The sequence below is a fragment of the Panthera leo genome, chromosome B1, assembly GCF_018350215.1.
Source record: "Panthera leo isolate Ple1 chromosome B1, P.leo_Ple1_pat1.1, whole genome shotgun sequence".
Lineage (NCBI taxonomy): Eukaryota > Metazoa > Chordata > Mammalia > Carnivora > Felidae > Panthera > Panthera leo.
Window position 1 is genome coordinate 64,725,714 of NC_056682.1, and position 26,847 is coordinate 64,752,560.

General features: G+C 35.9%; 1 pseudogene; it reads right to left on the minus strand.

Moving 5' to 3' along the window:
- Nucleotides 1-789: 789 nt before the first annotated feature.
- On the minus strand, nucleotides 790-26,847 carry LOC122218398 (annotated as a pseudogene).

A 26,847-nucleotide genomic window follows, 5' to 3' on the forward strand; every position in this document is an offset into this window, starting at 1 on the left:
TAGATAACCTTGAAAACTGTTCCTCAAATTTATTTTTTTTTTAATTTAAAAACAAATTTTAAATGTTTTTATTTATTTTTGAGAGAAAGAGAGACAGAGTACTAGTGAGGGATGAGCAGAGAGAGAGGGAGACACAGAATCCGAAACAGGCTCCAGACTTCGAGCTGTGTACAGAGCCCGATGAGGGGCTCAAACTCACAAACTGTGAGATTGTGACCTGAGCTGAAGTCGGCCATTCAACCAACTGAGCCACCCAGGCACCACAAATGTTCCTCAAATTTTAAAAAGGCAAAGTAAAGGTTTCTCCGCTTGCTAAATTATTGGACTTTTTTTTTTTTTGCATAAGAATGTTATTCAAGTTTCCTAAAATGAGAACTTTGAGTTTACATTAAACATCTCTAAAGTGTGTACTTTTTTTTAGCAATACTGTCATGAGATGCATTTATGAAATTATCCAGGTTTAGATTAAATGAGAAACTTGAAAAGACCTTGAACATTATTAATCCTTTCCCACATGAAAAGTACAGATATTAGAATATTCACTAAGTAAAATGAAAATATTACCTGGTGTCTAAGGCACACCATTAATTATACCTTCTAAAGTGGGATTTATTTGATGAACTGCATCAAGCACTCAGAGAACATTTGCTACAACTCAGGGAGAAAGAAGCAAATATTCACATTATATGTTAGCCTATCGTCAAGAAAGATATTTCAACTAGAATATGTCAATCCTTAGAATTACTGATGTAGAGTTTCTGTATAGGGTTTTTTTTAGACATACAGCGCTTAATGCTTTAGAGGGTTAGGTAAACTCAGTTCTCTTTTGTTCAATAATGCCTCGTTTACACCACACAAAGCGTAATCTCCGTTTCCACTATGCAATGCCTGCCTTACATTAAGTCATACTTCGTTAGTACCACATAAAATAATTACATTATAAAAGGCCTCTAGATCACTAGTTTCAAAAATAATAGCCGGTATCATTAGCAAGCCAGTTTTCAGAGCAAGGGAACCTTCTCCAATAATTCTGAGGTTAATAAATTTAATTTTCTAAGTATTCTCCACAAAAGCACAGCAGATAAGTCCAAAACTTTGTTGAAAAATGCCCAAACATGTGTTCCCTCACTGGGCAATTTCATCAACTCTAACCATAATTGGACCATGGGGAGAAGAAGCACCCTGCAGTCCACAGAAGTCTAGATCAGGACTGAGAAAAAATATTCTTTCACTGGTGACAGCAGACAAAGGCTCACGATTTCTGCTCCATGGTGGTCTATCGCATTTTCACATGCGCTGCAATAAAAACGTAAGTGTGACATCATACCAGAAGTGCCAAAGCTCCATTCATCTTGAGATGGCCCTAGAAAAGGATTCACGTGAAGTTATTTTTATTGGTTATATAAATCAGGGGTAATTCCTTTGTCATTTGGCTGTACACAGGTTCACCTTTAACATATACTGACAAATATTTTTCCATAAACAGTATTCTATCTTTTTATTTGCTACATCTTTCAACCCTCTCCATAGTAATTATACGAATTTAAACTCTCACATCAGAATATGAAAGTTCAAGTTGTGCACTGTTTTCATCAAGGTTTGGTTTTGTTCATATTTTTTATTTTAGTCTCATTGGAGTTTATTGTTTAAGTGGTATTGCATCCTGGTTTCAACTTGTACCTCCTGACTGACTAATGAGGTTGAGCATCTTCATATGTTTATTGGTCACCTGAAAGGGCTTGTTCACATTCTTTGCCTGTAGATTGTTTGCTTTTATATTGCTGACTTTTATGGGTACTTTAAATATTTTGTATACCACATTTATTGGGTAGATGTATTCAAATATCTTCTCTCATTCTTTGGACTGCAATATCACGCCATCAAGACTTTCTTTTGATGAACAGAATGTAGTCCTATTTATCATTGGTTTTCCCTCTCTAGTTAGTACATTTTGTGTTATGTTTAAAAAATCTTTGCCCTACCCAAGACTACTGAAGATATTCTCCATGTTTTCTTTTGCAGGCTTCATATTTTTATCTTTCACATACAGATCTATAATTCATCTTGAAATGATTATTGTATGTGGTGTGAAGGTGGGGGTCAAGATACAATTTTTGACACAGTCGCATAGCACCATGAAAAAAATTAAACCTCAAAACATCCTTCCCTCACTGCACTGGAGTGTTATCTTTTTCATATATCAGGTGACTATACATGCATGGGTTTGTTTCTGTCCCATTGGTCTATTTGTTTATCCTTATGCCCATGCTTTGTTGCCTTAATTATCATTGCTTTTTCATAAGTCCTAATATTTAGTAGTTTAAGTCCTCCCTTTCCTTCACTTTCTGTTTTCAATATTGCCTTGGCTATTCTTGGTCCTTTGGATTTCCATATAAATTTTAGAAATAGATGGTCAATTTCCACAAAAATTTAATTGTCTGTTGATACAATTACATCTGGATTATATTCTCTTTTAATATTTCATTTAAAAATATTACATTATTAAAGTCCTTTAGGAAGTTAAACTAAAGAGATCTCAGCATAATAATTTTAGCAAGTTATGTTCACAGTCTTCAAACTAAGGTAGATGGACTTCGCAGAGGGTGGGGCTTGAAGACTTTCCAAGTGGCATGTAAGCATAGAATATTTTAAGTGAACCTATTTCCAAATCCTTAAATCCATGTTTTTGTTCCTAACATTGATCTGCCTGAGGACACCCCTGTGATTTTTTTCCCCCAATATCTTCTTTCATAATTCCCCCTGTTACCACTTTTCAAAGAAAGTCATACCTTTCATCTATCCTACTGTTATCATTCATCACCAGTTGTGAAATATTCCAGAATATCAAACAAAGGAACATTTCAAAATATCGATTCTGGCAAAGCCTTCTTTAATGCAGTCACCATGAACCAGCAATAAATCATTACATCTTTCCTTGCCTTGCTGCTAATTTTGGTAAAGTTAAAGCCAATTAGAAAGTTACTTTAACCCATATGAGTATGTTCTGAATTCAAGATATATTGTGGTTTGGCGTGGTGGCAATGATGACATTTTGGTTTAACAAGGTCTTTCCTCCTATCTTTCAACTATTGTCAAAGCATTGTTGCTTAAAGTTTCGGGAGAGCAAAGCAAAGAACAATTGTAAGAAAAACTGAAGATGGCAGCATTTTATTTCATCCAGTTCACAAGCCCTGACATATCTCTCTGCCTTATTCAACTATGGATTTTGGAAATGGAATATTTAAGATTGATGAAAGGCATTTTCAGCCTCCTCATAAAAAAGAAAGTAAAGATTATCATTCGTGTCTATTGTATGAAATTATACTTTGTATGATTTCAAGGTAGAGGAAGTTAAGTTCCATGTTTATTTCTGATAGACCAATAGATTGTTTAATTTTTTGTGCTATTCGCTTAGATGCATAAGAAACACGTTTTCCTTTACATGTGACCAGATTCCTGGATAATGCACAGCCATATGTATTATTTCATTGGTGTGAAACTCCTGCTTGTTGTCACTGATAAGCTGTTTCTCTTTTTTTATCTTTGATTGTCTTGACTATCGCTGATGGTATATACTGCTACCATGAACTTACTAGATTTAGAGGAACCTAATTTTAGTTTGTTGTATAGAGTCTACTGTATAAATAGTGCATTTAAAAGACAATATAATAATTAATATACCTGTTGTAACTTCCATTTTACTTTGGTCCAATACCTTGTTTTATTTTTGATGCCAATTTCCACAAATTAGATTTAAAAAAACTGCTCTCTTAATAGCAGAACTTATTGAATGCAGGTCCAAGGCAAAATATTCCCACTATTGCAATCTAGGACAATCTAGGGCATGGTGCCCTGAACTCTAGAGAACTCACTGCATGTAGTTAGAATTGATTTATCCCTTTCAGATTTGATATGTCATTCTAATTCCATCAGATATATTAAAAATGTGATATAACAATTTTAAAAGGCAATGTTAATAATATGACAGACATTACATCTTGAAATTGATAACAAAAAATTTTTGATGTCACCTTCAATTCTCTGGGAATAAGTAAAGAAAAAAATTTCAAGACCCCTGGTCTTTAGTTAATGGTAGCCCATTTGTACTAGGTAGACATAATAAACTGTTTGTGTGAGGGATAAATTCAGCCCACAAAGGTCATCTTTTTCTAGCCCAAGGTTGGAATAAATGTTAAAATTTACTTTCTTACAAATACTAACTCAAAAATGTTTTAAGATTCCAGGCTTCTATAAGTAAGATAATTCTGTAGCCAACAGGACCAGTTTAATAATTTTAATTTAAAAAAAGGCTTGCATCTTCTGATTCATCAATGTTAAATGTAAAAAAAGGTTCTATTTTGTTCTATTTGAGTTTGTTTTTTTCTAAACTTAAATAGGTTAACTGATCAAATAGGCTACCTTTACTCTTACATAATGTTTGCCATTATCAAAAACTAAATTTTATTATCTTAATTGAATCATGACTGTGGTAAGCCTTGTTTCAAGACTAATCATGTTTTGTGGTATGTCAGCTTGAAGATAATTTCCAAGATCTTTAGGAAACTTAAAAACTTGGACTAATACTAATATTGACATTTCAGAGAATAGGTTCTGAGGACAGGCTTCTGAACAGACATCATTTAGACAACTTTCAGACTGTATCAGTGGACTGCATCAGGATATCTGAGGAAACTCCTCAGTTTTAGTTGAGAAGTGGCCCAATGTGTCTATTAACCCAAGCTCCAGCAGGAAATGGTTGACAACTGAATGAACTGATGAAGGAGAATTTATTGTGGTTATCTGTTGGGAATATTTTTTATTTTGTTTTTACACTCTATTTTTCTGGATCTATAAGGAGGCTATTCCTTACACTATCTAAACAATGATTTTATATATCCCACTTTTGTAAATGAAAGTGAAACATTTAAAAATAATATCTGATTCCTGTGGCCCTTCCCCACACCCCCACCCCACCCCCAGAATTGAACAACTCTTACTAAATTTCTGTATTTTTCATGGCGAGGTTATCTTGTGGTGATTATCTCATAAGAAGCTGTCCTCCTTCTTACCAAGTTATAATTGGTTACTTTATGCAACCAAAATTTTACCCTGGGGCTTCTTACTTGAGAATGGTAGTTATTAAATCAGTTGTGATAAGCCATTTCAGGTAACAAATACTGATCTACCTGTGGGCCAATGCCTACAAAGTCCTCCCAGGAAAACTGGTCTGATATAGGTGGTAAGGAAGTTAAGGAAACTTAATAAGTCTTTGAGAGTCTTTGAGAAAGGAAGAAGTCATCCCAGTTTTTAGGTACATGGTGAAAGCTAGCAAAGAGTTTTCTGGTCTTGGATTCCTAGCCTCAGGATAACAAATATCAGAGGCTTCTTAAACACATGGAAGCTTCAGACTATTATCTCTCTTCCAGGTTGCATGTCGCTCTTATCCTTCTCTCTCTTTTCTACTTTCATCTACGCTCACCACAACCAAAATATCTGAAATTATACAGTAAACACATGACCTATATGCAGACACTTTTAGTTATTGTGATAATGACTTCTCTTTGTAGTTCATGAAAGTAGTTCATGAATTCCCAGTCAAGACAGACTCTCCAGGTTTTCGTTTGCTGCGTCTCACAAAAGTCAGATCCTTCTACAGTACTGTTTCCCATTATAGTGTCATTTTAGGCTGACTAGCAATACTCTTTCCTGGACATGGCTTTACCAAGCCTTTCTCCGCATTCTGCTCTCTAGGCATTTTCCCATTTTTGACATTGCTTCCCCTTTTCAAGACTTTCTTGTAACCTTGTTTCTGTGCTCACATAACTTCTCATGATGTCTGAGACCTTACCCCAATAACTATTCTTTCTTTTTTTCTGAAATCTTGAAGAGAACAGATGCACTGAATAATGAGAGGAAGGTGGAAGCCAATTACAGTAGGTAAGGATGGAGTTACTGGTGAGAAAATTAAGCCAGTGAGATAAGACAAGACTTCTGAGAATTTTTACCACTAATAGTACAGTGTTTAAAAAGATAACAATTTTATGAGTTTTTTTAAAAAATACATTTGTTTATTTTTGAAAGAGAGAGAGAACATAAACAGGGGAGGGGCAGGGAGAGGGGGACACAGAATCCGAAGCAGGTTCCAGGCTCCAAGCTGTCAGCACAGAGCCCGACATGGGGCCCGAACTCACCAACGGCGAGATCATCACCTGAGCCAAACGCCTTTAACTGACTGCACCACCCAGGGCCCAGCAAGTTTTTAAGATTAGGGGAGACAGAGGTCATGGATCAGGCTTAGAAATCAATGGAGAAAGAGTGCTACGACTTTTTAAAGATGAAGGCAGAAATATAGTAAGTCCAGAGCACTGGAGGAAACAGTGGCTTTGAATTAAGAAGAAAGAAGGGGTGAACTTCATAGAAGCTTTGAGGTAGTAAAGAGAGAAGTGGTAATGATATTTGAATTTAAAGAAGAAAGCAGAAGATAGGAGGTAGTATTCATCTCAGGTATCTAAGAAGCCCCGTTATCCACTCAAAGGCTGTGACATACTGTATGGATTTGTTCACGAACTAGAGAAACTACAAATTTAGTTCTGAGAACTAAAATGTCACCTATGCCCATATCAGTCATCCTCATTCTAACCCTTCCCAGTTTTGCCCTTACTAGTGTGTCTTAAATATTCATTTCTTCCCTCATAAAAGAAATGGATTATAGATACTGGTGCTGGTTTACATTTACCTTTATCTTAAAAACTTCTATTTAGTTTAGCCACATTCAATATTTGTAAAGACTATTACTCTACCATCCATGTATTCAGTGGAAGAGAGAACACTGCATTGAGTACTGTCTTCATCCTGAAAATTTTCCACTGAAAGCTTTCCTTTCACTATTGTCTCTTTGATCTTAAGTGCACTTTCCAAGCATTCATAAGACTGATTCACGTCATTTCCCATTTTTAAAGAATTAACTCAATTAGATTTTATATTTCCCACTCATTTAGAATTTCTGCTTCTTTTGCCTTTGTGTCCTTCAACATTGAAACAGGAAATACATCAATTAATCAATAAACTTGAGAGTGTCTTTGACCCTAAAGGTACAAGAGAAAGATATATTTTATGAACAATGTTGATGCCTCTTCTTAAGAATTTGGCCAAATGATGCACTGATTTCTGCACCCTCAATTCTCATGCCCTCAGAGTCTTTTGCTTTATCATCTCCTTTCTATTTCTGCATCTCCCTTTCTACTTCAGAATTTTTCTTTATCAGCATTTATGTCAATATTCTGTTTGCTGAATATAGACTATGGAGAAGATACTCTGATAGACTTTGGAGAAACAAATTTTTAAAAAGTGTTGGGACACCGAGGGAGTTTCCTCTTCATGGGGAAAGATATATCTATAACATTCACAAACACAGGCACATATTACATTGAAACATATGAGACTGCCACTTTTGTAGGTCCAAATTGTTCGAATATTGGCAGTTTCATGTCATTTAGTATCATAACATGTTCTTATAGCATTGCTGTAAGTATTATGAAAAATGGCAGCTGTTGGGTCTTAGGCAGTGAAGAGACTGGGAAAGGAAATGCTAATATTGGATGAACAGAAAAGAATATTACATACAAAGGGAAAACATTTCAGACTTGAAGGTATCAAGTAATTTGACATATTCTAGGAAGTAGAATTTGTAGAGAGATCTTAAGTAGCTAGACTATCTATCTGGGTTCAAATTCCACTCTGCCACTTACTTGCTGTAAGACCATAGACTATTAACTTCTCTGTCTTTCAGCTACATTGCCGATAACAATAGGACCAACTTCCTCTGTTTGTTGGAGAATTAAATGAGTTAAATGGATAAGGCCCTCAGAATGGTGTCCAGCAAAACGGTGTCATCACCAGCTGTTCTTGGTGAAGGATAAAGATTGAAGAGTCCTAAACTTCTTGACTTGCATTCATGAATAAGTTCTGTCCCTCCCCTTTTTAGGCTTTCCTCTCAGGAAGGGTTTGATGGCATCATCTCCTGACTCACCTCTCCACAACTTTGCTCAATTTTCTCTTTCCAGTGCTTCAGTCCCCCTCTAAGCATATCAAAACTCTCTTCTTCAGGGAGGAGGCCTCTTACTGAATTCAGCTGGATGTGAGCTGATGCAGCATTTTCAAATCTGAACGCTTGCCAGTGGCCATCCACAGAGCAGAACTGCAAGGCCCCTGGAGCTATGTGTGTGACCCACTCCGTAGACACAAAATTTTACTCCCCACACTGGCTTCAGATCTTGTTGGGATTTCTTCAACATTGAAATTGGCCTTAGATCATCACTACAGCATCATTTTTTAAAAGTCTTTCTATTTTAGATTTTAAAATTACAATAGATAATGCAAACTTATTTTAATGAGAAAAATGATGCAGACTTTTATATAGATACACTTTTTACAGCTTCAGGGCACGGGTATAACATAATTTATTCAGCATTCTCCAGCTGATAGACATTCTGGTGCTACCATGCTACAAAAAGCAGCTTATTTTTTATATGAAGGTATTCTTTTATTTATTTCTGGAGGTGAGATTAAAAAAATAATGGGACTTTTGAGTCAAAGGGTGTATGTCTTTTTATAGCAACAGTTATTGACGGATTTCTTTCCAAAACAATTTTAGTAAGTTGCCCTCTTGTTTTTCTGAAACACTGTCAGCAGGGAATGTTTTCACTCTTTTAAATTTTGCCAATCTGATGCGTTAAAAATAACATCTCAATTATGGTTTTATTTTGTGTTGTCCTTAATAGTAGAGACATCAAAGATCATTTTATATGCCTGTTGATGTTTGAATTTCCTCTTCTGTGAATTGTCTGTTTATATCTTTTGCTTCTCATTTCCTTCAATTATTTGCTTTACTGAGAATTCTTTGTATATTGGAAATATTAAACATTAAAATAATTTTTAAATTTTTTGGAGTCAAAAAATGTACAGTGAATACAACAGTAAAAACATCAGCAGCACTGGACACATAGGAAAAAAATAACTATTATTGAATATAATAATACAATAAAATGTGTCCATTTGTTTCTTAAAAAATAATTAAAATTAAAAAATAAAATAAAATAAGAAAAGAAAATTCCCTTGCTTTCTATGATTTGAAATATTTTACAATGCCATGAATAACTATTTGTAAGTAATTGTGCCCCCCCAAATTCTATTCATATTCGTATAATTTATTTTTGGGAAAATTTCAACTAAAGTAATAAGATTTTGTGGTCCAAATAAATAATGATGGATATTAAGATGAGTATTAAGGAAATGAATGGTTTTTCATGAGCAAATTAAACTCAGAACTTTGGTGTCTGGAGGAAAAGATTGGGAAGAAAGTCACATATTAATTACAGTGTGTGATGTCTGGAAAATGTGTCTTCTTTTCTGAAACATGCGCCAATGCAATATTCAAAGATGATGCTCTCCAACACGATGGCTCTGTTTACTGCTGTGCACTAGGCAGCACGCACATGTCTATGTTAGCACCTCGGAACTGAAGGCGCCATGAAGATGGATGAGGAAGAGAATCCAGGGGTGGAATATGAGTCGCACATGTGCTGGAAGCAAACATAATAGTCTAGGCTGCTGAAAGGAAATGAAGTAATTCATTTTTAAAATCCTCATTACATTAGTTTATCACATTCTTTGACTTTTTTTAAGCAGATGTGTAAAATGTGAATGTAAAATAGGAGAAAACAGAAATATACACGTTGAAAGCTTTGTTATAAACAGAAATGAATAAAAAAAGAAAAAGGTCTACCTTTCTCCACATCTATTGCCAAATCTATGGTTGTAGCTTTCTCCAAGATTATCTGTACTAATTTGATGGGGTTTTTTTTTTCCATATCAGACCATAATTTAGATTTTTAGAAATGTTCACAGAGGGAATTGAGCTTTGTTTCTTCCAACAGAATTAGAAAAATTATCGGCAGTTGAGTTTTTAAAGATTTTAGTATGGAGATTACACGCCTGAAGAGAGAGATCTGTTAAACCTGAGTTAAAGCCAGTAGCAGAAAGTTGAGAACTGAGTTGTCTTTAATTCAGTATATTTTTATTTCTGTAGTTCCTAAATTTGCAGATTTTTTAGTTCACTCATTGTGCCTGAATTTATGTCAAAGAAATTTTCTGTTATTTTGACTTATATTTGGAATCTGAAGTGAGACAAACCAAATCTACATATGTTGTATAGCTTATGACAGATATTTATTTGACTTAAGTAATTCTTAGTTTCCTCATTTTTGCAACGACCTTAATGATATCTATAACACAGGGTTATTGTGAGGATTAAATATGATAATGCATTTAAAGAAAATAGCATAGTGCTTAATAATAATAAGCTTTTAACAAATGCCACTTGCTATTGAAATCTATTAAAAGATGTTTTTCTTGGGGTGCCTGTGTGGCTCAGAGGGTTATGTGTTGACTCTTGGTTTTGGCTCAGGTCATGATCTCACACTGCTGACAGTGCAGAGCCTGCTTGGAATTCTCCATCTCTCTCTCTCTCTCTGCCCCTCCTGCACTCTCTCTAGATCTCTCTCAAAGTAAATAAATATTTAAAATAAATAAATAAATAAAAGATGTTTTTCTTTTTAAATTTTTTTTTTAACGTTTATTTATTTTTGAGACAGGGAGAGACAGAGCATGAACAGGGGAGGGTCAGAGAGAGAGAGACACAGAATCTGAAACAGGCTCCAGGCTCTGAGCTGTCAGCACAGAGCCCGACGCGGGGCTCGAACTCACGGACCGCAAGATCATGACCTGAGCCGAAGTCGGCCGCTTAACCGACTGAGCCACCCAGGCGCCCCTAAAGATGTTTTTCTTAATAAGAAAAAAAAAAAAAGAAGAAAGATGCTTTTCTTGTTATCTGAGCTAGATCTGTATGCTTAGAACCTAAACAAAAGAAATTATTAGAAGAATATTATATAATGAATGGAAAACTATTATTGTGCTTTAATATTAAAATGTCAGGCTAATTTGTTTTTTTGTCTTTGAAAATTTATTCCAAAAATAACACCATTGATTATATATATTCATTATATTCTAGTTCTGAAAGTTGTGGATTTTGTACTATAGTTGACTAATTTGATGTTGAACCTCATACATAATTCTCATTTTAGAAATGTCTTTGTGATACGGACGCCTGGGTGGCTCAGTAGGTTAGGCATCTGACTTCAGCTCAGGTCATGATCTCCGGGTAAGTGAGTTCGAGCCCTGCATCTTACTCTGTGCTGGCAGCTCAGAGCCTGGATCTTGCTTCGGATTCTGTGTCTCCCTCTCTCTCTGCTCCTCCCCTGCTTGCTCTCTGTCTCTCTCTGTCTCTCAAAAATGAATAAAAGTCAAAAAAATAGGTTTTTTTAATGTCTTTGTGATAGATGGTAGATACAATCATCACAGGCTTTTAAGAAATATTTCCTTGATGATCATTCCCTCTTAAATTTCTGAGTACTCTCTATCTCGGCCATCTGCAGGTATTCTCAGACTTTCATAGAATTAGATTTTTCTAAATCCAGCAGTTTCATTCGACCAGCAGCAAGAATAACTTGGTTATACTTTGATTTTTCTGCTTGAAAGTAATACACATCACTATATTCCTGTTTATTCTCTATCCCAACCACTTTAGATAATGGATTTTAATTTCTTGGGGCACTGCTGGTTTCTTTGTAGTTTAATCAAGTGGTCACATTCATTTTAACCACTGATTTTCTTCCCCACAAGTAAAGTGTCAGCTTAAAATAGGTATAGCACATTATAGTACATCTTCTACATTTTTAGAAGAAACTTTTTGAAATATTTTACTTATAAAGCAGAAAAATATGTATACCCCCCAGGTTTTGCATAAAAAAGAATATAGCACACAGATGGATCCTAACATGTATTCTAGGTTAGTTTTGTTTACTGGAAAAGAAAAAAAATTGAATGTGGTTTATTTCAGTTCTAATCAAGACTTTTTTAGTTGCAAGTAAAAAAAAAAAAAAAAAGGATTCAAACTGGCTTGATGTAAAGGGGAATATTATTGTTCTTCCTAATTGACAAATCCAGGGTTAGAGCAAGCTCATGTATTGCTGGATTCAGTGCCAAAATGATCTGTCTTTCTACCTCTTGGCTCTGGATAACTCTGCGGTAGCCTTCTTTTCATGAAGGTTCTGTTACGGTGATGATCACAGTGACCACCAAATGTACCCTGTTTACAGTGTACCAGTTCAGGTGCCAGTACAAAAGTCGGCATTGCTTTCTCAAGAATTAAAAGATCCAGTTCTGACTTTCCTAACTTTAGTTGGTCAGCTTGGATCAGGCTCAAATCTTCTGCCTACCTGTGAAGTCTACAGGTTGGCTCCACTCCCCCTGAAACACATGACCTGAGAGTGCAGGGGAAGAGCTCTCCAAGGAAGTCCAAGGGGCCGTTGCCATTTGCTCCATCTTTACCAATAGGCAGTGGGATTAGTTCTCTTCATTTTAGCCACTGTCCTGGGTGTGAAATGGTATCTCATTTATGGTTTTAGTTTGCGCTCCTTTGTGTGTTTGCTGAACATTAGTACATCTCTTGTGTTAAAGTGTCCAAATCTTTGGTTCACTTAAAAAGTTGCAATATTTGTCATTTTACTATTAATTTGTAGGCTTTTTTATGTATTATGGGTGCAAATCCTTTGTCACATGTGTTATAAATATTTTCCCCCAGTCTGTGGCTTATTTATCCATTTTATTAGTGGTGTTTTTTGAGAAGCATAAAGTTTAAATTTTTATGAAATTCACTTAATTAATTTTTAAGTTTTTGGTTAATGCTTAGGCACATGATCCATCAAAATTATTTTTGTGTTTGGTGTGAGATAGGAGACAACTTTTTTTCTGCTTTGTTTTGTTTTCTCCATGTAGATTTTAGCTATAGTATAGAAACATCTTTTTAAAAGGCTTTCCTTGGGGGAGCCTGGATGGCTCAGTCATTCGAGCATCCAACTTTTGATTTTGGCTCTGGTCATGATCTTGCAGTTGTGGGATCAAGCCCCTCAACGGGCTCCTCACTGAGTGTGGAGCCTGCCTGGGATTCTCTATCTCCCTCTCTCTTTGCCCCTCCCTGACTTGTGCTCTCTTGCTCTCTCTCAAAATAAATAAATAAACAAACATCAAAAAATAAATAAATAAAAAGGTTTTCCTTTGTTCACTGAGTGAACTTGGCACCTTAACTGCAAATCAATTGATTGCATATGTGTGGGTTTATTTCTAGACTCCATTCTGTTCAAGTGTCTGTTTGTATGCCAGTGCTACACTAGAGTTTTTAAATCAGGTGGTGTAAGGACTGCTTTTTTTCTCTTTTTTTCAAGATTGTTTTAGCTATTTTAGATCCGGTAGGATTCTATAACATTTTAAAAATAAACTTGTCTCTTTCTTTACAAAATACTTGATGAAGTTTTAATGGGAATTATATTGAATCAAAAAATTAACCTAGAGAGGATACTCATCATAACAATCCATGAACTATTATAACTTTCAACTGATGTAGGTCTTTTTAAGTTTCTCTCAGTTGGGTCTCACAGCATTTTGGTGTAGAGATCTTTTATGCCAGATCAGGTTTCTCAACCTTGGCATTACTGATATTTTATACCAGAAAAATCTTTGTTGTGGGATGCTGTCTGTCACTGTAGAATGTTTAACAGCTTCCTGGCATTTGTCCATTAGATGCCGGAGTACTCTCAGTTGTGAAAAAAAAAATGTTTGCAAATGTTTGCCAAATGTCCCTGCAGGGACAAGACCACCTCCAGTTGACAATTATATGCTAGATTTAGTCTTAGCCATTTAATTTTTTTAAGTTTATTTATTTATTTTGCAAGAGAGAGAGAGGGCTGACGTGGGGCTTGAACTCACAAACTGTGAGATCATGACCTGAGCCGAAATCAAGAGTTGGCTGCCCAACCCACTAAGGCACCCAGGTGCCCCTATTGAGATATTTTTAATAACCTACCATGTGATCTAACCAGATGAATGCTGCATGTGTACTTGAGAAGAATATATTTCCTATCATGGTTGGGTGTAGCATTGTATAAATAACAGCTCAAATCTATTGATAGTGTTTTTCATATCTTCTATACCTTCACTATAAATGTAGTCCACTTCCAGTTAATGCCGGCATGTCATGCAAAATCATTTGTAAATCATACTCTAATTATTTCCTCTCCAATAAAAATTGGTCATAAAAATTTTTCGTGAAAGCTTAGATGTGGGTTGAGAAAAGAGCAGGACCAGAAGGAGTGTGAGCATCTTGTTTATGTAACTTCCTTTGGCTTTTAGGCGATATTCCCAAAATAAGTATATTCAAGTTGAATGCTACAATGTATAATCTACATTTTTAATTGATCTCATAAAACTCAGCTCATAATGAGTTTCTCAGTTCCTAATTTCTCCCAGTATCCAGTGATCAGATGTTCAAACCAAGAAATGCATCTCAAAGGAGAATGGCTTTCCAAAAACTGGCTTGTATTTGCTCCAGAATTCTGAGGCTTTGCTGTAATTTTCCTACCAAAGCAGCCACAGTCTCCATAGATCATATGTATAGAACATTTAAGTATCACTGGGGTTGCTGGATCATAGAGGCAAAAATGGAAAAGCTACTTAAACTTCAGTCTCTATTTCCGGGAGAATCTCTTCTCTTCTTTCTAGGCTCCACCGCAAGCTGACAGATAAGCCTTTAGATCATTCAGAAATGTGATACACACGGCTTCCAAATACTAAGCATTGTGGTCTTTCAGGAAAGATTACCAGATGTAGAAACATGTACTTCATTAAGAAGGGAAATCATGACATGTTGAAGACCATTTTACCACCCTCTGCCCCAGATACTTGAATGAAGTGACAGACCCCTCCCTGTATTTTCCAGGGGTTTATGTTAATGTTCTGTATCTCACCAAAGCATCTGGAATATTTACATTTCCTCCTTTTCCAGTTCAATTAGCATGATGTCAGCATATAGTAAGACGTCTGTGGAATGATGAGATGATCCAAGTTCCTGTTTATTAAATGACAGCAATGAGTCACAGTTGGCATAGTTCTGGTGTAAAATGCTACAAGGTGCTGCCAGTCCTTCCAGGGAAGAGCACATTGCTTCTAGAGTTCTCTCTTAGTTGAAAGAAAAGTCATTTGTGATGATATACCCCAGTAAAGATAGCAGTGGCAATTGGAGTGTGGCTTTCTGATTGAACTGACTATAATCCATTGTCATTCTTCAATACTCATCAGTTTTTCACGTTGGCTTTAAAAAACTTTAAGGAAAGATATGATAGGAGTTGTTTTTCAGCCTCTCCTGCTCTGGGGTTGTGGAGTCTGTGAAGGCTTATAATTTTATTTTATTTATTTACTACTGTCTTCATAATATTTAGAACCCTGCTTGGCACTGATCAGTGACCATCAAATATTTGTTTAATTAATGAGTATTTTGGCATAAATAAATTGAAAGATGACTGAGAGAATTACAAGAAATACAGTTAGAGATATAAAAAGGGGATCAATCATACCTTGAAGGCATTTTTATGCAGAGGATGTTAGAATTTATTATGTAAGTAATGGAGAGCTACTGAATAAGCTTTAAAGTAATGTTATGATTTATATTTTAGAAATACGATAAAAATGCCAAAGGAGGGGATACTTCAGAGGGCAAAGAGCCCAAAGATAGGGAGACCTAGGAAATCAGACAAATTAGAAATAGTCATCTAGGCCTTCATAATAGTCTCGCATCTCTATTCATCATTCAGTCATTGTCCCATAATGGGTTAGCTTAACACCCTTTTGTAATAAAAATTCTTAGTAAGAATAGAAATCAATTTTCTTAACTTTGTTAAAAGCATCTGTGAAAAATTAGAGCAAACATCATACTTAGTGGTAAAACATTGAAGTATTCCCATTAAGGGAGGAAAAAAAATTGATGAAGATGCCTACGGAGAAAGCAAAGAAACAATCCCGAGAGCTCTCAGCTGGTTGCTGCCCTGGCATTTACAGCAAGGCTATGCTGTTTCTTCCTCACTATAAATGATTTCATAGACCATCCACAACAGCCAAAGTCACTGTGGATGACTGGGATGGAGTGAGCAAAACCAAGGCTATTCCTTCGTCATTTCTGAGCACAGAAAAATAGGACACTGCGCAAATCACAAAAGCACACGAGCATCTATCTGTGCAGGCTACACGAGCCACTGCTATTTTTTTTTTAATTACAACGTTAGTCCCACTTCATTCCACCTGCCTCCTACATAAAAGTTAAGATAATCATAGAATTGTTCTCGTTTTCTGACAACACCTAATCCAGAGCAAAATACACTTCCTTGCTGCCTTTCCCAAATCACATAACACAAGTCCAAATACTCTAACAATCCCCTCATAATATCCAGGCCAAGGGAGGGACAGCCTTCCCTAGAACACCTGTGTCTGCGACTCTGCCTCCTAACTCCAGAGCAGGAGGTACTTTGTGGCACACACTTAATTCTTGCCAATTGAGTCACAGAGGCCAGGGGAAAGGCACTTTTACTTGGCATACAAGAAGTTCATGGTTTCGCTCTGTGATTTCTACCTTTGGAAGTGTGCTGGCTAGGGAAGGTCACAGAAAACGATGTGCTCATTCTTGCCTTTACTTATGTTCTTTCTCTTTCTTTCTGATAGGTATAATATTCTCCCATTTGGTCTGACAAACAACTGACCTTCTTTTGAACTCAGTGAAGGAATTAACTCTTCAGTGAAGCTTTCGCTGACTCCTAAATTAAGCTTACTTCTTCCTCTTTGGACCCCCACTGTTTTTATTAAGGCACTGATCAATCTCAAATGAATACATCTATTTATCTACATATTTCTTTCTCCGTAAAAGTGCATAATATCTCTTATTCTTCTGTCTCCATCACTCAGCAAAATACCTAACACATAATGGTGTTTGTACCAAGTCAAATATATTGGACTGAATTGATTTGAAGATAAACTGAGTGATCTAATGGAATGAACATGGGATCAGAAGGCAGAAAACCCAGATTTTTAGTTTCATCTATGCTAACTACAGTCATTTGTAGAGTCTCTTAATCTCTGTGCATTTTTGTTTCTTAACATGTAAAAATGAAGGTGTGGGTTCATATCGGTTCATTTTTAACATCACTTTCACAGTCAATACTCACTGATTCAGACTGATGTGCTTCATGCTTGACCTTTTTAGCAGAGTTTTGTACTTTGTATAAAGGGCAGTGATGCATTCCTAGACACAGAAGATCAAAGCGATAATTGACATTAAGGCTCTTATTCAAGCTCTAAGGGCTAACTAAGAAATCTGGCTATGAACACTAGAACATTCCCCAAGGCCATCAGATCTCTCACACTGACTTAAAAAAAAACAGAAGTATAATTTAACAAGCTTTAATCTAAATAGAATTCATACAATGAACTTGGGGTCTATTGCATTACCTCGAATACAAAAAGGTTTACAATACTAGGCCAACTTGAAGCCTGTGATTTATTGAAGTGATTTATTGAATTATATAACATATGGTTAACCTGTGTCATTAAAGGATAATTCTCTTTCCATATTTTGTATAAAAAAAATCTTTAGTTGTCAGGAACCAGTTATCATCACAATGTGATTTCAAATGAGTTAAATAGCAACAATAGCTTTAACATTATGAAGATGATGTTTATAAATGATTGAATTGCCTTTGAATGGCTTCAACAGAGAGCTATACGAGCTCATAAAACAAGGAGCTTCTCATTATCAAAATTATGCTGTTTTCTCAAGCTACTTTTATGAGATAAGTGATTTTTTAATACTGGCAGGTGGATAGAACAGTATATTTTATGAAAAATAATCTAAAAATACAAATAATATGCAATTTTATCAACCAATATGGATTTATAAAGTGTACATCGAGATGATGACAGCAAGGAATATGTCATTCCACGGTGGTTGTCTATAGGCTTATATTAATTATATAGCCTTATATGTATTGGTCAATGCACTCTGAAGAGTGACCAGGGTTTCAGGTCATGGACTTTGCCTTTGATAAGTTATTATTGCAATTCTGTGTGAGCACAAATAAGGCATCTATAAACATGGAATTTTCCCAGCTGAAAAAAATTGCTATAATTATATTCAAATGACTATCAAGGCCTTTAAAATTACTTTCTGTAAAAAAAATAAATTGACTTTGGGTAAAGAATGTCATTTGTGTAAATACAAGGTCTTAAATATATTCAGATTGAGATCTGAAGAGTGATTATTATTCCCCAAATAACAGAAAATATGTCTACTCTTTTGTTTTTGGTGTGGGGCCATGATAAATGTGCTAAAACCTTAAAGATGTGGCACTGAAATATTTCCAGGAAAACAAAGCACTTATTCTTAGTAATAGTCTATCTAACCAAGCACATGTTCCTATATGAAAACATTGAAATCACCTCTAGGTCATAGGAAAATTGGTATTACTAGCGGAACAAGTGATCAACATCATCCTCAGGTGTTCTGCATTTTTTGATGCCATGGTGGATTGGCTTCCTACCGTTTCTGTAATGAATTACCACAAACATAGTGACTTAAAACAACACATTTATTGTATTACAGCTGTGGTCAGAAATCCAAAATGAGTCTCACTGAGCCAAAATCAAGGTGTCATAAGGCTGCACTCCTTCTGAAGCTCCAGAGGAGAATTGGTTTCCTTTGCCTGAAAAGCATCCCTTGGTTCATGATCCCTAGTCCCATTTGCCAAGTTCATCACTCCAACCTCTGCTGCCCTCACCACTTCTTTCATTGCCTTGCCTTGCCTTTATTAGGATCCTGTGATTACAGTGGGCTCACTTAGATAATCCAGAATAATCTCCCCATCTCAATATCCCTAATTTAATCATATCTTCAAAGTCCCTTTTACCATGTGAGGTAACATATTCACAGGTTCTTGGGATTAAGGCATTGAGTGGCTATATTTTCTATCTTCTACGCATACACCCTCTTGCAGTCTGGTAAGGTCCTTGGTTTCCTTCTTAAAATAATGTTTTAAAATGTATAACATAAAGTAGATAAGATTACAATGGGAAAAAATTATATTAAAATACAATAATCAAAAATTTAAAAATAACTGTGCACTTTTTAAATTATTGCATTAAATAATAATTGCAATGGCTTATAATCACCATAATAATTTCAAAGTAGTGTAAAACTGTTGGGTGCAACAACTATTACTGTGTAATATAAAAATATCTATCTTTTCTGCTGTACTGCTAATAGTTTGCTGGGGTTTTTTGTTTGTTTGGTTGGATGGTTTGGTTTTGTTTCCTCTAATTAACAATTCAAAGAAATGTTAAACTTCAATTAGAAGTTGAGTCAAAATATATAATTTGTATTTCTACCCACAGTCTTGGACTACAAGTTAAGAACCCCTGCTGTACATACATAGCAAAAAAGATTTATAACTTGTCAGTGTATGTGTGTGTGTGTGTGTGTGTGTGTGTGTGTGTGTGTGTGAGAGAGAGAGAGAGAGAGAGGCAGAGAGAGAGACAGACAGAGAGACAGAGAGACAGAGACAGAGAGACAGAGACAGAGATTTCCATTGACCAGTGTGAGCTGAAAAACTTGCTATTATTTTTTTACATATTTACAATTTTTCAGCTGTATTTTTTCTTCCTACCATTTGACTACTAACTGAAAAGTAAAATAAACTAGATTATAGACAGTCTTTATCAGAAATCTACATTATGAGATTCTCATTCCATTTAACATTAGACACTAAGATATTTATAGACACATGATGAATTCTTCTGTGTATTCACAGATCATCCCAAATCATTTTAATATTTAGTAAGCAATGGGCTTTCTTATAGCCCATTAATTTTTATAGGAGCTGACATTTGTACAGGAGCTTATGCTCAATTTAGCATAATAAGATGCATATATCCTAGAACGTGAAAACAAAATCATTCTAAATATGTTGTGGTTTAATCATTGTGGGTTTTATTAAATTGTTCTTTACATGTTCCCATAATAAGTAAGCTTATGTTTTCTGCAGTCCAAAACAAGAGTCTTATGCTATAAATGCTTAGGGGAGGATGAAAGTTTGCCTTCTAAAACATATTTTTTATCCCAAACGATTGACCCAATAAAGTAGAAGTCTTTCATTTTTTCCTTGACTTTATTCCATAATAGTCCATCTTCAATAAGCCCTACTAAGCAGGCACAATGTAATTAATTATACAGTTACACACATACACTATATATACACATCTAACAAATGAAACAGTGAAAACAATATTCATACTTCCAGTACCTGGACACTCAGTTATTTAGGACAAAATACTCTACTTTGATGCTGAAATTAGAGCTTAATATAGGGACTCTTGAGAATTGGATTTATAGATTTTTAAAAGTTTTTTTTATAGCTATACTATAAAAATAATCTGAGTCAATCTGTGTTCCACTTAGTCATGGGGCCTGCTTATATTTTGCTTATATTTATCCGTTCGTATATTTACTTCCTTATATTTATACTTTCTAATCACAAATTCTGCTCCATTTTGATTATCTTTCTGGTTAATGGGATATGGTAGGCTAAGTGCAACTGTTCAACCAAGAAAGTAGATTCACAGACGTAAGGGTCACCTGGGTATGGATTTGCATGGCAAAGCCCTTAAGCACTATTACAGCTTTCCTGCATTTGTGGACATGGTGAGTACTTGCAAAAAAGAAATGTTCTGCCATAGTGATAGGAATACTGAGATGCAGCTCTGAAACATTTCATATTAACTTGTCCTTACTGACATTGTCACCACCTCACTCCTCCAAGTTTTCCTGTATTAATCAAAGAATTAGCACTCTTCCATTTTTAGTACTTTCAAATTCCATAATTTTTTTTTTTGGGGGGGGAGGGTCCTATGTGTGTGTGTGTGCATGTGTGTGTATGCTTTTGCAATTTACATAAAACAGAAGGCTGCCATGAAGAACAAGTTTGAGAATATTTGAAAAATGCTAATAAGACCCGCTGTATGAATGTTCTATTTTTACTTAACTGAAGACATTTCCTATAAAGAAAGGAATCTACATGTTTATTTTTATCTCTTTATTTCTTGAGGAGACTCACAGCCTTAGTTAAATTATTTTCACAACACTGAGGAATTCAAGATCTCAACTATTGGAAAGATATGCTAATTGGACACTAGACACTATGTTTCTTTGATCAAGTAATGAGATAAAGCTGAGTTACTCTGAGAGTTGGGTAACATTTGCTAAGTGGAATGTTATGGTTAGATTAGAGAAAGTAAGTACAACTTGAAATATGTCTTTTCTACTTTACCACTGAATATCATTAAAAATTTTGGCAATGATTTGCCAACGATACGCTCAAGTGTAACTGCATGTGATAAAGCATAAAAATTGAGTAATATGATTTAAAGAGTTTGAAAATTACAAACCTCATAGTATATTTATCACTATTTGCTGCACTTAGTGTTCATTTATCAAATATCTGTTAAAAACCACTGCTTAACATCCACTGCCCCCGGCACTGGTACCACAAAGATGATCATTCCACACTTCAGCTCTGAATTCATAGATTGCTCAGAAGTCTGCAAAAGAACCAAGCAAAACTAAAATACCCTCCATAAAGTAGCATGATAGATATGTGCAGAAAGTGCTCTGGGATCAGAGAGCAAGGCATAGTTTTCTTTTCTTTTCTTTTCTTTTCTTTTCTTTTATTTTCTTTTCTTTTTTCCTTTTTTTTCTTTTCGTGTTTATTTATTTTTGAGAGACAGAGACAGAGCACGAGGGGGAGAGGAGCAGAGACAGAGAGCTGAAGACAGAATCCAAGGCAGGATCCAGGTTCTGAGCTGTTGGCACAGAGCCTGAGGCAGGGCTTGAACTCATGAACTGCGAGATCATGACCTGAGCCGATGTTGGACACTTAACCAACTGAGCCACCCAGGCGCCACGAGGCATAGTTTTAATGTGAAAATATTTACAAAGCTTTCCAAGACAGAATTGTATTTTATTTAAGCATAACTTTTCACAAAAGCAAGATTGGAATTCTCTGTCACTGACTGAGTTTGTGCAAGATGTTTGTCTTTTTTTATTTTTAAATTTTTTTTAACATTTTAATTTTTTTCAAGAGAAAGAGAGAGAGCGTGAGCAGGGGAGGGGCAGAGAGAGAGGGAGACACAGAATCTGAAGCAGGCTTCAGGCTCCAAGCTGTCAGCACAGAGCCTGACGTGGGGCTCAAACTCATGAACCACTAGATCATGATCTGAGCCGAAGCTGGATGTTTAACCGACTGATCCACACAGGTGCCCCAATGTTTCTTTTTGAACCTCAGTTGTAACAGTGATAATAGGAATAGCTAATACCTATGGTGCACTTACTTCATATTACTTATTACTTATATATTAATGTTGTAATAATCATATAATATACATTATGATACTTATTACATATGACATTTTATTTAATCCTTCCAACAATGCTATGAACTAAGTACTATTAATGTTGTTTCCATTTTACACATAAGAAAAATTGTGAGAGAAGTTAAGTAGCCTGGCTAAGTTCCTAGCTAATACATAGCTATGATCAGATCTAGTGAGTTCTAGAGGCTAAGTTCATAGCTGTTACACTCTATAGTCTCTAGTGATTACGGTAATAATATATCTATCTTAACTCGATGTTTGGTCTGAATAAGCCAGGCACAAATAAATATTATTTCAGGTGTCTATGTAGTTCCTTTGAATCTTTTCTCATCTCTTTCTACCGCCTTTTTCTCTCTGAGAAACAACTAGAGGAACGCCCATTTGCAGATAATGTATCTTACAAAATTTCTACGTGACAATCATCATGAAAGAGCTGTTTAGGAATCAGTAAGTTTGTCCTGAGAGTTCTGAAGTGAGAAGGGGCTTGGGTGAAGACAGGCTTACGTCAATAAAGAGTGAGCTTTGGAACATTAAGTTGACTTCCCACATGCTTGCTTTCTGCATCAGACACATACTCTCTGACTCCTAATATATGAGTTTTCAAAATGAGCTATTGTGGGTTTACAACACACCATATATTTTTATATTCTAGTTTATGTGAAATTTTCCACAGAGACATGCTTACAATGCCATAGATTTGGGTTTTATTTTACTACACATTATACTTAACCATGCACATCCTGTTTAAAACATTCTATAGATATATATCTATTAGTCTACGCAGAGGTTCGGTTAACGCGTTGACAAGGAGATTACACTGGGTCATTCACCCTTTTACATTTCCCCAGAGGTGCTCCCAGTTAGGGGAGAAAAGGAAAGGATCACAGACTAGAGCCTTAACTTCTTCCACCTCATAACACATAGAAATCTTCCAGTGTTACTGTGAGGACTGAATGAGATAATGCATATAATGTATTGACACAATAATAATGCACTGTATTAGTCAGGGTTTTCCAGAAAAGAGAAGCAGAGACAGAGACAGAAAGAGATTATGAGGAATTAGCCACACAGTTATGAAGACAAGACATCCCACAGTATGCTGTCTGTAAACGGGAGATCCAGGGAAGATGGTGGTGCAATTCAGAACAAGTCCGAAGGCCTGAGGACCAGGGGAACCGGTGGTGTATGTCTCAGTCTGAGGGCAGGAGAAAGGCAATGTCCCAGCTCAGAAGCCAGACAGAGGAAGTGAGTTCTCCTTTCCTCCATCTTTTGTTCGGTTAGGTTTTCCAATGGATTGGCTGATGCCCACCCACGTTAGAGAGGGCAGCCTGCTTTACTGGGTCCACTAATTCAAATACTAATGTCATCAGGAAACACCCTCACAGGCACACTCAGAAATAATGTTTAATCAAATATTTGGGCAGCCTGGGCACTCTGTGGTCCGTTGAGATTGACACATAAAATTAACCATTACATGTCCACCCCTTGTCACCTTGGCACCTGTATGAATCTTCTTGGTCCATGCACACACATTTTCTTTCTCTATCACTTTTATGTATCTATCTTAGTGTAGAACTACTTAAGAAAAACATTTGCTCATATACTATAAAATTTAAAAGACAAAAAATGAGTATATAGGAACCATAAATTTCTCTCTTACCCCTTTCTACTCTGGCCAATTCCCTTCTCTAGAGGCAAACGTTATAACCAGTTTCATATTGTTTACACAGTTTTGGGGGACGATTTCAATTATTTAAAAATACTTGGCTTTTTAAAAGATTGGCATTTAGTCTTTTAGAAGGGATTTTCCAGAGAAGAGGAAGTTCAAATAATGGCTGTATTCCTTCACTGTCAGGAGTTGTGAATAGTGAAGCAAAAAGGAGCATAGTCAGGAAGCCTGAGTTCTAATCTTGTCTCTTTAATTTGGCTTTGGTCAACTTTGGCCAGGTTATTTAAGTTCTCTGATTTAAGGTATACAATAAAAAGTTTAACTAAATGATTAGCTTTACAGTGCTTCTCAAGTGTTCCATTTTATGATTCCTCATGTAACTCAACACATTTTAGTAACAGTGCCTAGGGGCTGCTCCAACAAGAAATTTAAGCAATTCAGATTAGTCATCACATTTCCTCTTTACACAGTTGCTGAGATTGCGACCAAGAGGTTTTCACCCTGAGGAAATCATGAAAACCTTGGAAAATGTGGCCAGGTCTAATGAAATAGCACTTCTTTTTCTTTAGAGGAAAGTGTTACTCTAAAGTGAGATATTCTGCTAAGACCAATACTTTTGACGGAAATTAGGGATATTCTAAATTGTGGTATTTGTAAGAACTGGATGACTTAAGGCTATTGGACTGGTCTTTGTAACTGTCGGAATAATTCATTCCTGGGCTAATTAGGAAATCTATTAAAAACCCTAACCGTATGCAAAAGGAGAAAGGAAAGTTTGATTTAATTTAATTTTGAAACGTTGGGAATGCTTCATTCCATTTCCAGTAATACAGTGAGAGGGAAATTCTCTTTTGTGCTCCGGAGCTGATAAAATTAAATTCTAGCCACAGGCTTACCAAGAATGTTTCTCAACTCCCCATGGAGCTCAATCAAAGAAGAAGATATGTAACTTCCACGTAAGATAGCAAAGAAGTGTATGCTTGTTTAGCTCCCCTACCTGAACTTTAAGGAGAAGGAAAAAATGAACAAAACAAAACAACTGGAGAAGAAAACTTTCCGATACTGAAATTAGGGAACAACCACAATTTCATACAAATATCTTAAATAATGCCTGCCTTATACAAAACAATGAGGAACCAAATTGAAAAACAACCTTGAGATATACAAATCTGTAATTCTGAGTCCAGAGCAAAGTGCCAGGAGTGAGGAAATTCAGAAAGACCCTACCCAAGTCAGCTTTGAAGGTATTAAGATTATGGGTGGGACTTGGCCATGAGCAAGATAGAGGACCTCTACTGGAAATCTGTTTCTTCACTGCAGAGCAGGTGCCATTCAGGACGGACAGAAGGAGGGCACTTACCACTACACCTCTGAGGTGTTTGCCTATGCTGCTGAAGGATGTGCCCACCATGTTTGGGAAATGCCCCTCTCTCAGCCCACTCATGATGCTTGGCACAATCCACTCTAACTCCCCTTTCCAAGCTGGTCTCTGTGACGCCTGTGGCTCTCCTAAATCTCCAGTCAGCCTGGACAATTCATTATCAGTGTGAACAATGCGCGATCTGTGTAACTTCATCTTTCTCATGCTGCCCCTGCTGCCTGGTATGAATTTCTGCTAGTAATACGTAACTGTTGCAATCCTACCCAAACTTCGCAGTCTACTCATAGGCAACGTCCTTTATAATCCTTTCTTGATCCGCTGACGTTTTTTAAGACCACCCCCCAAACATTTTTTCCTCCTGAGTGCTTCACGCTTTATTCTTTTATGACATCTCATGTTCTCCCTCATAACACAGTTATTTCTGCTTATAATATAAATTCCTTAAGGTGCAAATCATGCTGTTTTTGTAGATTTATTTCCAATATCTCCAGGTACAGTTTTTTGCATAAAATAATCATTCTGTAATTACTGGTGAATTTATATTTTCATTTTTAAAATTTGAGAATCATATGAACAAAAAAAACCCTTTAATTTCTGAAAGATATTTTTCTCTGGGCAGTGCAAGTCTCAACATAGTAAAGCATATCTTTCAAGGTCCTGGAATTCATCATTGGGAAGCAAATGAGTCTTCTGTTCCCTTAGACTTTGCTTGACCTCTACCATGATAAAAACAACGCTTATCCTTGAAGATCTTATTATAGCTCAAATAGCTTGAAAAGTCTCTCTCAAATATTCAATTTATCTTACATAAATTGCCACACCTTTTCTAAGTAAATTGCTTATATATTATTGTATCATTTGAACAAACCTGCAAGCAAAATTATTTTGTAAATTTTCTTGTTCAAATTCATTTTTACAGTGTTATTTTTTCCTTTATTATCTTCTCTAATACACCACCTCACACACACAAGAGTGTCTACAACATATATATAGTTACAAAGCATGGTAATTAGAGGAATAGCCATGAACATGTCACTGAGAAGATTTAATACCTCACATCCATCTATTATTCTTATCTGATTCCTCGGCCTCTCTCACATTAGCTGGATCTTGTATTTATCATTTCCATGCTTCTTTCTCTTAAACATTTTATTTGGAAATAATTTCAAATCACATAAAAGTTTCAAGGATAGCACAGAGAACACCCATATACTTATATATTATACTTACACTTATGTACGTACTTACCACACCACATACATGGACAGAAGTCCCCCCTTCTCCACTGCATTGCTTTCTGAAGTTTCAGTTACCTGCGGTCAGTAGTGGCCCGGAGGCAGCTGGTCTTCCCTTGAATGTATAGTCTGAAGGGCATAGTCAT